Source organism: Cupressus sempervirens, chromosome 1 (assembly GCF_028749045.1).
Source record: "Cupressus sempervirens isolate cs-2001-9-10 chromosome 1, ASM2874904v1, whole genome shotgun sequence".
Classification (NCBI taxonomy): domain Eukaryota; kingdom Viridiplantae; phylum Streptophyta; class Pinopsida; order Cupressales; family Cupressaceae; genus Cupressus; species Cupressus sempervirens.
This window is the reverse complement of record NC_143118.1, coordinates 662,111,061-662,125,108: the sequence shown is the minus strand read 5'-3', so window position 1 is coordinate 662,125,108 and position 14,048 is coordinate 662,111,061. Positions and strand designations below refer to the sequence as shown.

At 33.3% G+C, this 14,048-nt stretch overlaps 1 pseudogene; it reads right to left on the bottom strand.

Moving 5' to 3' along the window:
• LOC149579631 (glutamate decarboxylase-like) overlaps window positions 1-14,048 on the bottom strand; it is a 116,435-nt pseudogene that overhangs the window by 86,436 nt on the left and 15,951 nt on the right.

Sequence of the window (14,048 nt, the reverse complement as noted above, 5' to 3'; positions counted from 1 at the left end):
GACTTTGTGTATGAAGTAATGAATGGAAATTCTTCTCACTCTGAGATAGATTTTAAGGTAGTTTCATACCTAATACATTTATATTTCTCTATAGACTTAGGGCTCTATGGCTTGTCTCTTGTGTGAAGAGTGTGGGATCACACAATTTTGTGTACAATGACAATATGTTCTCAAGTACCTTCTTTGCTTTCTCAATTTTTGTAGCCAATACAACATGAGATAGTGCTATGTCACCATATCTTTTCATTGATGTTCCCTTGAAATTTTCATTTAGACCATTCCATAAGTTTTCAATTTGCATCTTGGTCTTCATTGTTCACCTATTCCACAATTTCTAATAGTTGTTCTAATATTGGCTTTGATTCTTTAGGTGTAGGCAAATAGAAAGCATCTAAAAAGATGTCTTTAATTTCTTGTAATGTTTGCCTCTATCTAAACTATTTTCTATGTAATTCTTGTTGCTTCTTCTTCTCTAAAGCTTGTTACATTATGCCTATCTACTCTAATGTCATGGTTTCATAATCATATTTAGGTATCACTATTTCTTTATCTATAGTTTCATCTCCATAGTGAACTACCTTAGCAACCTTTGTAGAACTTGAGCTCAGTGCTATGATTTTCAGGGGTACAACTTCAATACTTGACTTTTGAAGGACTTTTGTAGGAGTGCCATTTGTTGGTAATGTTACTAATGCTTATATGACTTCTTGCTCCTTCTCCTATGGTGTGTCCTTATTCTCTTCAGATCTACTTTTTTCAAATACAATTAATTGATTTGCACCTTGTGTTTGTGCATTAGGTATAGATACATTTGTCTATCCTATTTGTCCTTCTATAGGCTTTTTTTCCTCTGTAGTTTGTTGTTGTTCAACCATATCAACTCTGAAACTTATGTCAACCATTGTCAATGTGTCTACTAATTGTGTCAAAGGTTGAGCATTAGTAGCTAGAGGGATGGAAGAAGGTTGAGCATTAGTGTCTACTAATTGTAATGTCAGCTACTACCTTCTAAAGTTCATCAACACTGACCATTATTGGATTCTCACACAATTTTGGCTTGTAGTATGGATTGGTCAAGGATCTTCTTTAGGTCTTTTTTAGTTTAGGGGTTGATGTTTTGAGCCGAGTTATTAGGAACATCCTTGATAGTTATAGTATCTTCAGCATGCTTGTGTCACATGGAGGTCCCATGCTTGACATTTGTGTGTCTTGCACACTTTTTTCTTCCTACTACTCTTCAACTATAATTGTCTCATCTATCTTCTCTTGTGTCTCCTCCATAGTAGTGTCATCCTTTTCTTTTATTTTTTCTTCCTCCTTGTCATCATCTTCTTCCTCATTGTTTCTTCTCTCAAAGGGATCCTCTTCTCCTACCTTGACAATTGTCAAACCATATATTAGTTTCCACATTTGTGTAGATTCTTTACAACATCTTCAATATTGTTTTTAAATATGTTGAATTCCCTATACTTAGGTGTAAACTGGTTACCATACTTCTTATTAGCTTTGACAATTTGTCCCTTTGTCAATTCTAGCATCACTTGGGGTAGTGTTGATTCTCTTATTTGTTTCTCCAAGTTTAAGCAATAACACCACTTATTCTCAACAATTGTTTATAATTTATTTGGCATTGTATTGTTTAATTCAAGAATAGTGTTCTTGAACTTAGACATCATGGCATATATGGATTCTTCAATCAAATTTTCGTCTTCTCTACCAAGTTTTCCAAAATCAACATTTTTCAAGCTTGTCAAATCTGCATTGTTTCTAATATTTTCACAAATATTCTCAAGATTAGATTTGGGAGCATGACTTACCAATCTAAATTGACTTCTATCTTCAGACTCTATCTTTTCATCATCAGTGTTTGACTATGTTATGTATTTTTTCCTTTTTTTCTTTTGCATTGGCCCTTTTTGTTTAGTTGCCTTTATGTTCTCCTTGGCTTGCTCTTCTTCCTTTTGAGTAGTAGCCCTAGTACTTTCCATTGTTATTGGTGTTGTTGGATTTTCTATCTTGGGCATGGAATTCTTCTTTGCTTTTTTTTGTGCCATAGGTTGAGTTTTGGCTTTTCTTTTCTTTAGTTCTGCCTAAACTAGTGCTTCCTCGACTTCTTCTTCTTCTTAGTCCCCACACATTCCTTAGGTTAAATATATAGGCTCTTTCCCTTGTTCCTCTTCTTTCTCTTCATCCTCTTCATCATCTACTTCTTCCTTCTCACCTGTACTTGCTGCCTCTCCAAATTTGACTTTCAATTTTCTCATCATTTTGTCATTATTTTTCAATCTGAAAGCTATCTTTAGCTTCATCTCAACTTTTGATTTCACAACATCATAGTTACCACACATCTTGGAATTTTTGTCAATCTCTTCAGCTAAAAGGGTAGTAATATTAGTTGAGGCTTCATTAACATTAATTTCATAACCTAAGGTCTTAGCGATCTAACCCTAGGTACAATAGCCTAGATGTAAGTGTAATCAATGTCTACAAGGAAACATAAGTTATTGTATTATTGTTCAACTAGTGAGACAAGTATCCTCAACCTCTACTTCATAGACTTCTTAAAGTCTTTAAAATAGCTTGTCATCACTATTTCAAAATTCTCTCCCATTTGCTCAGTATATTCAGTGATTTGGACAGCCACTGATCTGTTTGTCTTCCATCCAACTTTACCAAAATATGGGAATTCATTTTTTACATAGAAAAATATACATACAAATATTGATCCAAACTTGCATTGAGCAATTTTTGTCTTCCTAATTGCTCCTAGGTTCTCCATTATCTATTATAGTCGAAGCTCTCCAAGATCATAAGTATGATCTTTCTTGACTATTTTGTAGCCAACATCAACTGCTATGTATGGTACATTATATAACCTACTTGACTGATAGAACTTGTGAGAAATAACTCTTATTGCAAAGTCAAGAAGTGGATCTATTATGGTATCAATGGTCATTCCTCTCTTATTCCACTTTGCACATGTATTCTTCTCAATAACCTTTTTTGAGTCACTACGTAGGGTCTTAGGCTAATCTAGGGTTGGAAAATTAGAAACCCTATGAACAATTCTTTTTGAAATCTTAATAGATCTACCTTGTAACAACAAACATACATCATGAATTCTACACAAAACTATTTTGATCCATTCAGTTTTGAACACTGTAGCAAATTCTAGGGCATGGGTCAATCCCTTTCTCTCTACAATCTTAAATTCCTCCTTTAGGATACTGTTTTCACACAATTTATCATATGCTTTTCTTATCTCAATGTCACCTATACCTCATACTTTTTAGTTATAGCATTTTCTTACATCTTACACCATTATGACCTTGGGTGGAATCATTGACAATACACTTGATGGGTCTTGCTTATATGCAATGTCTGGGATGGCTTTGAAATATGGTTTTTGAACCTCATTGTTGACTAAATGGACTTCAAATGCCTCTTTCTCCTTTACACTCTTTGAACTAGACACCATTCCATAAAACTAGGTTTTAACAAATATTAAACTACATAGCATGGCAAGTGAAGAATACCTTTAAAATTCAATGAATTAGTGTTTGATCTTTGCTAGGATCCTTGCAAATGCTTGAAATTGGATTCTGAATCACTTTTTCACTTTTCTCATTCTTGCTTTGAATTTTTTATAACAAAAAATGGGTAAAAAATGACCTTATACATTTCAAAACATTGAATTTATTGCATGGTGCTTGTACAACTATAAACTTGGATTCAACATTATTTTTGTTTCACTTGATATCTGTTGACATAACCCTTACTTGGTAGCTATTGTAGACTCAGAAACAATTGTCTTTGGCTGGTAGCTTGGCACTTACTAGTATTTTACTCAATATCTGATGAAGAATTCCCACACTCGGTAGTAACATGAAAATTGAAGATTTGACCTTGGAATTTCCTCATTATCTTGCATCTTTATTCATGCTAATATATTATTTTTAGTGCTAATCTCTTTAGGAATTGATGTATGATATAATACTTTTGAATATTAGTCCTTCGTACCTCTTTTTGCTTAGTTTGATGAGGTGTGACCACTTGACCTATTAGGTGAACTGATCCCTCCATTTGATGTGCTACATCCATCTCTCTTTCTCCAAGACTTGTTCATTTCTTCTCTAGTGTGCTCAACATCTGCCTTGCCTTTTCCTTTGTTAGTATTAGGATTGGGTGCCTTTGACCTTGTTAGACAATGCTTGTTGATGTGAGTAGTCCTCAAGAAATTGAAACATGTGGATTGACTCAACCATCTATTGTAGTTTTCACTGAACTATTTTCTAATGTAGTTCTTAGGAATGTGTCCATACTCTTGATAGTAGTAACAACTTTTTGTAGTTTTGCAATCCTAGTTATAGAAGTGTTTGAGAATTCTTGCTTTTTCTAACTTGTTTGGTGACCACACATGCTTGGATATGCATTCAAAGGCTCTATGTCCATACTTCTAATAATTGTAGCAATAACCCTCAAATCTTGGTGCATGAATGGTTCTAGTTTTGCATTGATGTTCCTAATGACCTTTCTTATTGCACTTATGATGGTCAGTCATGTTTTTAGTTTTTTCATGCTAATTTGCATTCTTACTCCTACACACATTAGTAGTATGTCCTTTCTTTCCACAATAATGAGAAGTGGGTTTGGAGTTCTTACCTTTTTCATTCCTTTCCTCATCTATCTTCATGATTCTCCTTCTTCATTTCTTAGGTAGCCCAGTCTTGATGTATCATTGTTGGATCTAGGAGATTTTAGTAGTTTCTCAAAGTATTTGATTGATTCATTTGGCTTGTCGAAGCTTTCAACAATCTCTTTGTAGTTGTTCATTCTACAAGTTTAATGTAGTGATCTCAAAGTCTTTAATATTCAACTCATGATGAGTATTCATCATTTGACGTAATGTATCCAATTGCATGTTGGAGATTCTTGTGAGCTCAATTGACTTCTCTTCTAGTTTTTTTGCTAGGTTTCTCTTATCTTCTTCAATCATGACCTTGTCTTCTATGGTTCTCTTCTTTTGTTTAGTTACTTCACATAGCATCATGGCTTGTGATTCATTTTCTATCTCGAGATTTTTGATCTCCTAAGCTTGTACTCTATTCTTTTCCATCAAATCTACAATTATTGCATCAAATTCATTTGAGTCTCCATTTGTAAATAGCCTAGTGGAGTTGATCTCTTTTTACTATGTATCATTCTTTGCAATGTCTATCTCTTTCCTTCTCTTTAAGGATTTTCTTAACTCCTATCTGGCCTCATCTAGTGAATGCAGAATGAGTTGGATCTCAATTCCTTGATTTTCAATAATCTTTCCCAATTTTTAGACCTCCATTTCGATATCTTTTCTCTAAGTTGTAAGGATTCTCCTACTTAGAACATAGCTCTAATACCTATTATGAAATTTGAAATGAGAAACATATACTTCTAAGGAGGAGGGGTGCGGGGGGGTGTGTGTGTGAATCAGAAGTTCAAACTTTGGCAATTAAAACTTTTTCACAATTCATCATATGCATGTATAAAATAAAAATAACATGTAAAGTAAATGCATCAAAACATATAAGCACATACACACCTGAAACCATATATGATTACCTAGAAACCTTCCAAATGAGAAGGTAAAACTAGGGTGGGGATGATACCCACAATTCTTCACTACTACAGCAATAAAGTGTGACTAATTATGGTTACAAAGTGTTGACCAGGAAACATGATCTGCCTTGTGAAAGGTCTACCCTGTTAAAGGCTTACAAGGACTCTTAGGTCCCACATTGTTAGAGGATTTTAACACCCTATTAGAAGTGTCCCTAGTTAAAGGAATTTCATATCATTCACTTGGAATGTCACCCTATTAAAGGATTTTGCAATGACTGTTAAGTCAACCTTAGTCAAAAGGATTTCACCCTAATTGATATAGTTGTTAGAAAGTAACAGTAGAATGTTTGATCTATTTCAACTTACAATTTTATCTTATTGATTCCAGATCTCAATTATGTCCTTCTTGATGCTCTCTAATCTGATATGTTAATGCTATATCTTCGATCCTCTATTATGCAAACTAATTCTTCAATTCTTTCAATCTAGTAAGTCACCTTAAATGCTTTTTGATTAATTTGATCATTTTTCTCTTCTATTCCTTATAAAGACTTTGGTGGCTTAGGGTTAGGTATGAATCTATAGCTGAGATTCATCCATTTTTCCACTTAACTCTTCCTAGTTTCTAGTTGGTTGCATGTGATTATGCAAGAAATACAAATAGATTCATCCTTATCTTTAAAGCTTCAAGATCTATTTTTAAAGCAACATAAAAATGGTTTACATAGTTGTTTGAGATCTATTGAAGGTGATTCTCAAGTAATTATAAACTCTTGTCTCTCATGGTCTTTTTATATCTACAAACTAGCTTATATCCTTCAACAATGCTAGGATTTAATTGACTCCTTTCAAGCTCCTTGTTTTCATCCTACTTTTAGGGAGGGCAATAGACTGGTTGATTGTCTAGCTAATCTTGGTTGTGAAGGTTCCATATTTCAATCTTTCCATTCAAAGGTTATTATTTTGAAATTCCACACTTAGTAGAGTGTCATAACTGGGACACAAAGAAGATCAATGTGGCTTAATAGAAACTAGTGCTATAATCAATTGACACACTTATCATTTAATTGGCTATTAGTTTTCATACTCATTATGCATGAGGATTCATTTCTTTGCTGAAAATGGAAAGTATGGAGTTGGCTTTCATGGTTCATGTCCCAGATGTTGATTTGGATGGTATTTTTCTATTTCAAAAATGCTCCAATTAGATAGATGGTTTAATGTTCTCTTGATAAAGTTAAATCTTTCAGAAGGAGAAGTTCATTGACATAATTGGACCCTACTCATTGTAGATTATTTGTATATACCATGTTTTGGGAACTCTTTCTTAGTACAGAGTAATTGTATTTTGTTTTAGGTATGCTTGGAATGACCTATTAGCCTTTAACACTTTTTTACTTTCGCAAGGATTCAAAGTTTTCTTGCTAGTTCTTTTTTTGATGGGCCCTTGAACTAGTTTATTAATAAATATATTATATAAGTACTATGTCACATTTTGATTGAAAAAATTACTAGACAAAAATGATATGGTATATTTGATATGAATTTGGACATCAAAGCTACAACAAAAAAATGCATACCTATGATATCCCATATTTACTTTGTTTCCAAACTACAAATATATTTTTACTAATCTTTAAAAAACTATCAAATGAAACTGAGATGGTAATATTATAATAGTGAATCTATGGTAAATGTAGATATAGTATTTCACTTGTCTCTATCCTCCATTTCTATGTTTAATTTAGTTTTATTTGGCTCACTAACTTATATCACATTTTTCCATTCTCTTAAATATCAAAGCATCGGATTTCAGTGTGCTATGTTTATCTATTCAATATAATGAATAATGATACACAATAATGTTTATAGAAAGGTGAGTCATAATTACATTTCCATGTTCTATTTTGTGCCATTAGTTAATAGAAAATTTTGTAGCTATTTAAAATCCATTAATTTCAAATGGTTTTAAAGTATTTTTTATAAAATAATTAATCAGAGTCAAAATTTTTGGGGTAGTTTCTAATTAATTATTCAAAATTAATCAAAAAAGAAACTTAAAACACAAACTTACTAAGACAAATTTAACTAACATAAATAAGTAATATAAATTATCTATTGTTGTTGAAATTACAAATGGGAAACATATACTTCTAAGAGGGGGGGTGAATTATAAGTTCAAACTTTAGCAATTAAAACTTTTCACCATTCATCAGATGTATGTATAAACTAAAAAATAACATGTAAAGTAAATGCATCAAAAATATGTAAGCACATACACACTTGACACTAGATATGATTACCTAGAAACCCTCCTAATGAGAAGGTAAAACTAAGATGGGGATGACACCCACAATTCTTCACTATTGTAGTAATAAAGTGTCACCAATTACTGTTACAAAGTGTTGATCATGAAACATGATCTGCCGTGTGAAAGACCTACCCTATTAAAGGCTTAAAAGGACTATTAGGTCCCACCTTGTTAGAGGATTTTAACACCTTGTTAGACATGTTCCTAGTTAAAGGACTTTCAAAACATTCACTTGGAATGTTACCCTGTTAAAGTATTTTGTAATGACTATTAAGTCAACCTTAGTCCAAAAGATTTCACCCTAATGGATACAATTGTTAGAAAGTAACAATATAATGTTTGATTTGATACAAGTTACAACTCTATCTTGTTAATTTTATATCTCAATTCTATCCTTCTTGATCCTCTCTGATATGATATGTCAATGCTATGTCTTCAATCCTCTATTTTGCAAATTGATTCTACAATTCTTTCACTCTAGTAAGTCACCTTGAATGATTTATGATCAATTCAATAATTCACCCCTTTTATCACTACTCTCTCAACCATTATAAAATCTTGGAGTGTCATCTTCCTTATAAAAAATTTGGTGGCTTATGGTTAGGTATGAATCTATGGCTGAGATTCATCCATTTTGCCACTTAACTCTTCCTATTTTCTAATTGGCTACATGTGATTGCATAAGAAATACAAATAGATTCTTCCTTATCTTTCAAGCTTGTAGATCTAGCCTTAAGTCAGCATAAAAATGGTTTACATAGTTTTTTATGCCATTACAAACAACTAGCTTCAAATTGTGTTACTCGACACTTAATGTTACTGATGCTCGACACTTGCAAAAAAATTATTTCTAGCTTGACATCTAAATTGCTCAAATCAACTTTCTTTCTCAACACTTGAATCACTTAGCATGGTCTTTTCTACTTGGCACTTGAATGACTTAGTACATGAGTGACTCGACACTCATTGCAGCTTGGCATAGTCTTGTATTTACATATTACACTAGAGATGCATTACTAGTTTGACATGAAGTAAGTGTCTTAAGTGTGCTGACACTCAATTGTCAAAGCCAATCTGAGATCAACAATCTCTCCCTTTGACATGAGTGTCAAAAACACTTAATTGTACATAATTATCCAATCTTATCAAGTATAACATATTCACAACTTTGCATATATATAGAACTTCAAAATTTTCAAAGTTCTGTAATAGACTATATACCTCAAAATATTGCAACTCCCCCTATATTGATGTGCTTGTTTTATTCAAAATATGTTCTCCATTCTGAATAGATTTTTCTCTTGTTGATTCTCTTTGTTTAATATGCTTTGTTCCATCTTGCTAATACTCTTTGTCTAATATTCTTTGTTTCTTTCTCTTTTGTTGTTCTTCTATTTGCTACCCCTTTTTGTGTGCTCCCCCTTTGGTTTATCTCCCCCTTTTCTTTATTTTTCTTTATCTCACCCTTCCTTACTTATCTCCCCTTTTACTTTATCTCCCCCTTTTTTGATACTTATGTCAAAGGGTTCATATGCTTAAGGTGTATTTGTCCAAAAAGTTCTTGTGGACTTCTATTATTATTTTCATAGCAGCATCCCAGTTGTCTAATACAATATGCAATGACTTGATTTGGATTGCTATCTTTGCTGCAAGGTGAACTAGTCCATCTAATGTTGTAAGATTTGGATCTTTCTTTAACAATGTTTCTAAAAATCCTAGTTCTTTTTGGAGTATGGTCATGTGAGGGGTTAGGGAGGCTTGGATGTTAGTCAACTTGGCTCTTATGTTAGCCTCCTTTGTTATTAACATAGTTATTTGACTTTGTGTATGAAGCAATGAATGGAAATGCTTCTCACTCTAAGATGGGTTTTGAGGTAGTTGCATACCTAATACTTTTAGATTTCTCTCTAGACTTAGGATTCTATGGCTTGTCTCTTGTGTGAAGAGTGTGGGATCACACAATGTTGTGTACAATGAGAATATGTTAGCAAGTACCTTCTTGATTTTCTCAATTTTTGTAGCAAATTCAAGTTGTGATAGTGTTATGTCACCATATATCTTTTCATTGACTTTCCCTTGAAATTTTCCTTTAGACCATTCCATCAGTTTGGCATTTCTATCCTGGTGTTCATTGTTCACCTGTTCCACAATTTTTGATAGCTATTCTAATATTGGCTTTGATTCATTAGGTGTAGGAAAATAGAAAGCATCTAAAAAGATGTCTTTAATTTCCTATAATGTTTGCATCTGTCTAAACTCTTTTCTATGTAGTTCTTGTTCCTTCTTCTTCTCTTAAGCTTGTACATTATGACTATCTACTCTAATGTCATGGTTTTATAATCATATTTAGGTATCACTATTTCTTCATCTAGATTTGCATCTCCATAGTGAATTTCCTTAGCGAACTTTGTAGAACTTCAGCCTAATCCTATGATTTTTTAGGGGTATAGCTTTAGTACTCAGCTTTTGAAGGACTTTTGTGGGAATGCCAGTTGTTGGTAATGTTACTAATGCTTTTATCGCTTCTTTCTCCTTCTCCTATGATATGCCCTTATTCTCTTCAAATCTACCTTGGTCAATTACAATTAATGGAGTTGCACCTTGTGTTTGTGCATTAGGTATAGATACATCTATCTATCCTATTTGTTCTTTTGTAGGTTTCTTTTCCTCTACAGTCTATTGTTGTTCAACCATATAAACAATAACACTTATCTCAACCATTGTGGATGTATCCACTAATTGTGTCAAAGGTTGAGAATTAGTAGCTGAAGGGATGGAAGAATGTGGTTCTTGTGTGTTCACTTTATCCCTTGTAATGTTAGGTACTACCTTTTGAAGTTTATCAACACTGACCATTATTGGATTCTCACATAGTCTGGCTTGTAATGTGGATTGGTCAAGGATCTCCTTTAGGTCTTCTATAGCTCAAGGGTTGATGTTCTGAGCTAAGCTATCAGGAACATCCTTTACAATTATAGTATCTACAAGCATTCTTGTGTCACAAGGAGGTTTCATGGTTGACATCTATGTGTCTTGCACACTCTGTTATTCCTGCTACTCTTAAGCTGTAGCGATCTCATCTATCTTCTTTTGTGTCTCGTCCATAGTAGTGTCATCCTTTTCTTTTATTATTTCTTCCTCCTTGTCCTCATTTTCTTCCTCATTATTTCTTCTCTCAAAGGGATCCTCTTCTCCTACCTTGACAATTGTCAAACCATATATTAATTTCCACATTTGAGTATATTTCTTCACAACATCTTCAATATTCTTCTGAAGTATGTAGAATTCCCTGTACTTAAGTGTAAATTGGTTACCATACTTCCTATTAGCTTTGAAAATTTGTCCCTTTGTCAATTCTAGCATCACTTGGGCTAGTGTTGATTCTCTTATTTTTTTCTCCATGTTTAAGTAGTGATGCCACTTATTTTCAAAAATTCTATATAATTTATTTGGCATTGTATTGTTTACTTCAAGAGGAGTGTTCTTTAACTTAAACATCATAGCATATATGGATTCTTTAATAAAATTTTGGTCTTCTATATCAAGTTTTCCAAAATCAACACTTTTCAAGCTTGTCAAATCTGCATTCTTTCTAATATTTTCACAAATATTCTCAAGATCAGATTTGGGAGCATGACTTACCAATCTAAGCTAACTTGTATCTTCAGACTCTATCTTTTCATCATTAGTATCTAGCTATGCTATGTATTTCTTCCTTTGCTGCTTTTGCACTAGCCCTTTTTGTTCAGTTCCCTTTGTCTTCTCCTCAGCTTGCTCTTTTTCCTTTTGAGTAGTAGCCCTTATATTTTCCTTGTAGTTGGTGTTGTTGGCTTTGCTATCTTGGGCATGGTAGTCTTCTTTTCTTTTTTTGTGCCATAGGCTGAGTTTTGGCTTTTCTTTTCTTTGGTTCTGCCTATACTAGTGCTTCCTTGACTTCTTTTGCCTTGGCACCTTCTTCCTCTTGGTCCTCACCCATACCTTAGGTTAAAGCTATAGGCTCTTTCCCTTGTTCCTCTTCTTCTTCTTCATCCTCTTCATCATCTACTTCTTCCTTCTCACCTGCACCTACTACCTCTCCAAATTCAGCTTTCAATTTCTCACCATTTTGTCTTTCTTTTTCAATGTGGAAGCTATTTTTAGCTCCATCTTAACTTTTGATTTCACAACATCATAGTTACCAAACATCTTGGCATTTTTTTCAATCTCTTCAACTAAAAGTGCAGTAATAGTAGTTGAGGCTTCATCAACATTAATTTCATAACCTAAGGGTCTTAGCCATCTAATCCTAGGTACAATATCCTAGATGTAAGTATAATCAGTATCTACAAGGAAACATAAGTCATTGTAGTATTTTTCAACTAGTGAGATAGGTATCCTCAACCTCTACATCATAGAATTCTTAAAGTTTTCAAAATAGTTTCTCATCACTATTCAAAATTCTCTCCCATTTGCTCAATATATTTATTTATTTAGATAGCCACTGATTTGTTTGTCTTCCATCCAACTTTACCAAAAGATGGGAATTTATTTTGTACATAGAAAAATATACATACAAGTATTTATCCAAAATTTCCTTGAGCAATTTTTGTCTTCCTAATTTCTCCTAAGCTCTCCATTATTTTTTGTAGTTAAAGCTCTGTAAGATCATAAGTATGATCTTTCTTGACTTTTTTGTAGCCAACATCAACTGCTATGTATGGTACACCATTTAACCTACTTGACTAATACAACTTGAGAGAACTAACTCTTATTGCAAAGTCAAGAAGTGGATCTATTATGGTATCAATGGTCATTCCTCTCTTATTCAACTTTGCGCCAGTATTCTTCTGAATAATCTTTTTTGAGTCACTACCTTAGGTCTTCGGCTGATCTATGGCTTGAAAACTAGACACTCTATGAACAATTCTTTTGGAAATCTTGATAGGTCCACCCTTTAACATCAAATATACATCATGAATTCTACTCAAAAGTGTTTTGATCAATTTAGTTTTGAACATCCTGGCGAATTCTCAGGCACCGTTATGACCTTGGGCAGAATCATTGATAGTGCACTTGATGGGTCTTGCTTATATGCAATGTCTAGGATGGCTTTGAAATTGGGTTTTTTGACCTCATTGCTAACTAATTGGACTTCAAAAGCCTCTTTCTCCTTCATTCTCTTTGAACTAGATGTGATTCCATAAGACTAGGTTATAACAAATATTAAACTATGTAGCATGGCATGTGAATAATACCTTTAAAATTCAATGAACTAGTGTTTGATCTTTCCTATGATCCTTGCAAATGCTTCAAATTTGATTTCAAATCACTTCTTCACTCCACTCATTATTTCTTTGAATTTTTCTGACAAAAAAAGGCTAAAAATTGACCTTATACACTTCAAAACATTGCATTTATTGCATGGTTCTTGTACAACTATAAACTTGACTTCAACATGATTTTTGTTTCACTTGAAATTTGTTGACATAACCCTTACTTGGCAGCTATTGTAGACTTAGAAAAAATTGACTTTGGCTGGTAGCTCAACACTTACTAGTATTTTACTCGATATCTAAAGAAGACTTCCCACACTCAGTAGTAACATGAAAATTGAAGATTTGACCTTGGACTTTCCTTATTATCTTGCATCTTTATTCATGCTAATATATTCTTTTTAGTACTAATTTCTTTAGGAACTGATGTATGATATAATAATTTTGAGTATTGATCCCTCATAGCTCTTTTTTCTTAGTTTGATGAGGTGTGACCACTTGACCTATTAGGTGAAGTGATCCCTCCATTCGATGTGTTGCATCCATCTCTCTTTCTCAAAGTCTTGTTTATTTCTTCTATAGTGTGTTCAACATCTACCTTGCCTTTTCCTTTGTTAGTCTTAGAATTGTGTGCCTTTGACCTTTTTGGACAATGCTTGTTGATGTGACTAGCCCTCAAGAAACTAAAACATGTGGTTTGACTGAACCATCTACTATAGTTCTAATGTAGTCCTTAGGGATGTGCCCATACTCTTGAAAATAGTGACAATTTTGCCTAGTGTTGTAATCCTAGTTGTAGAAGTGTCCATGACTTCTTACTTTTGTTGATGTGTTTGGTGACCACATAGGCTTGGATCTGCATTCAAAGGCTCTATGTCCATACTTTT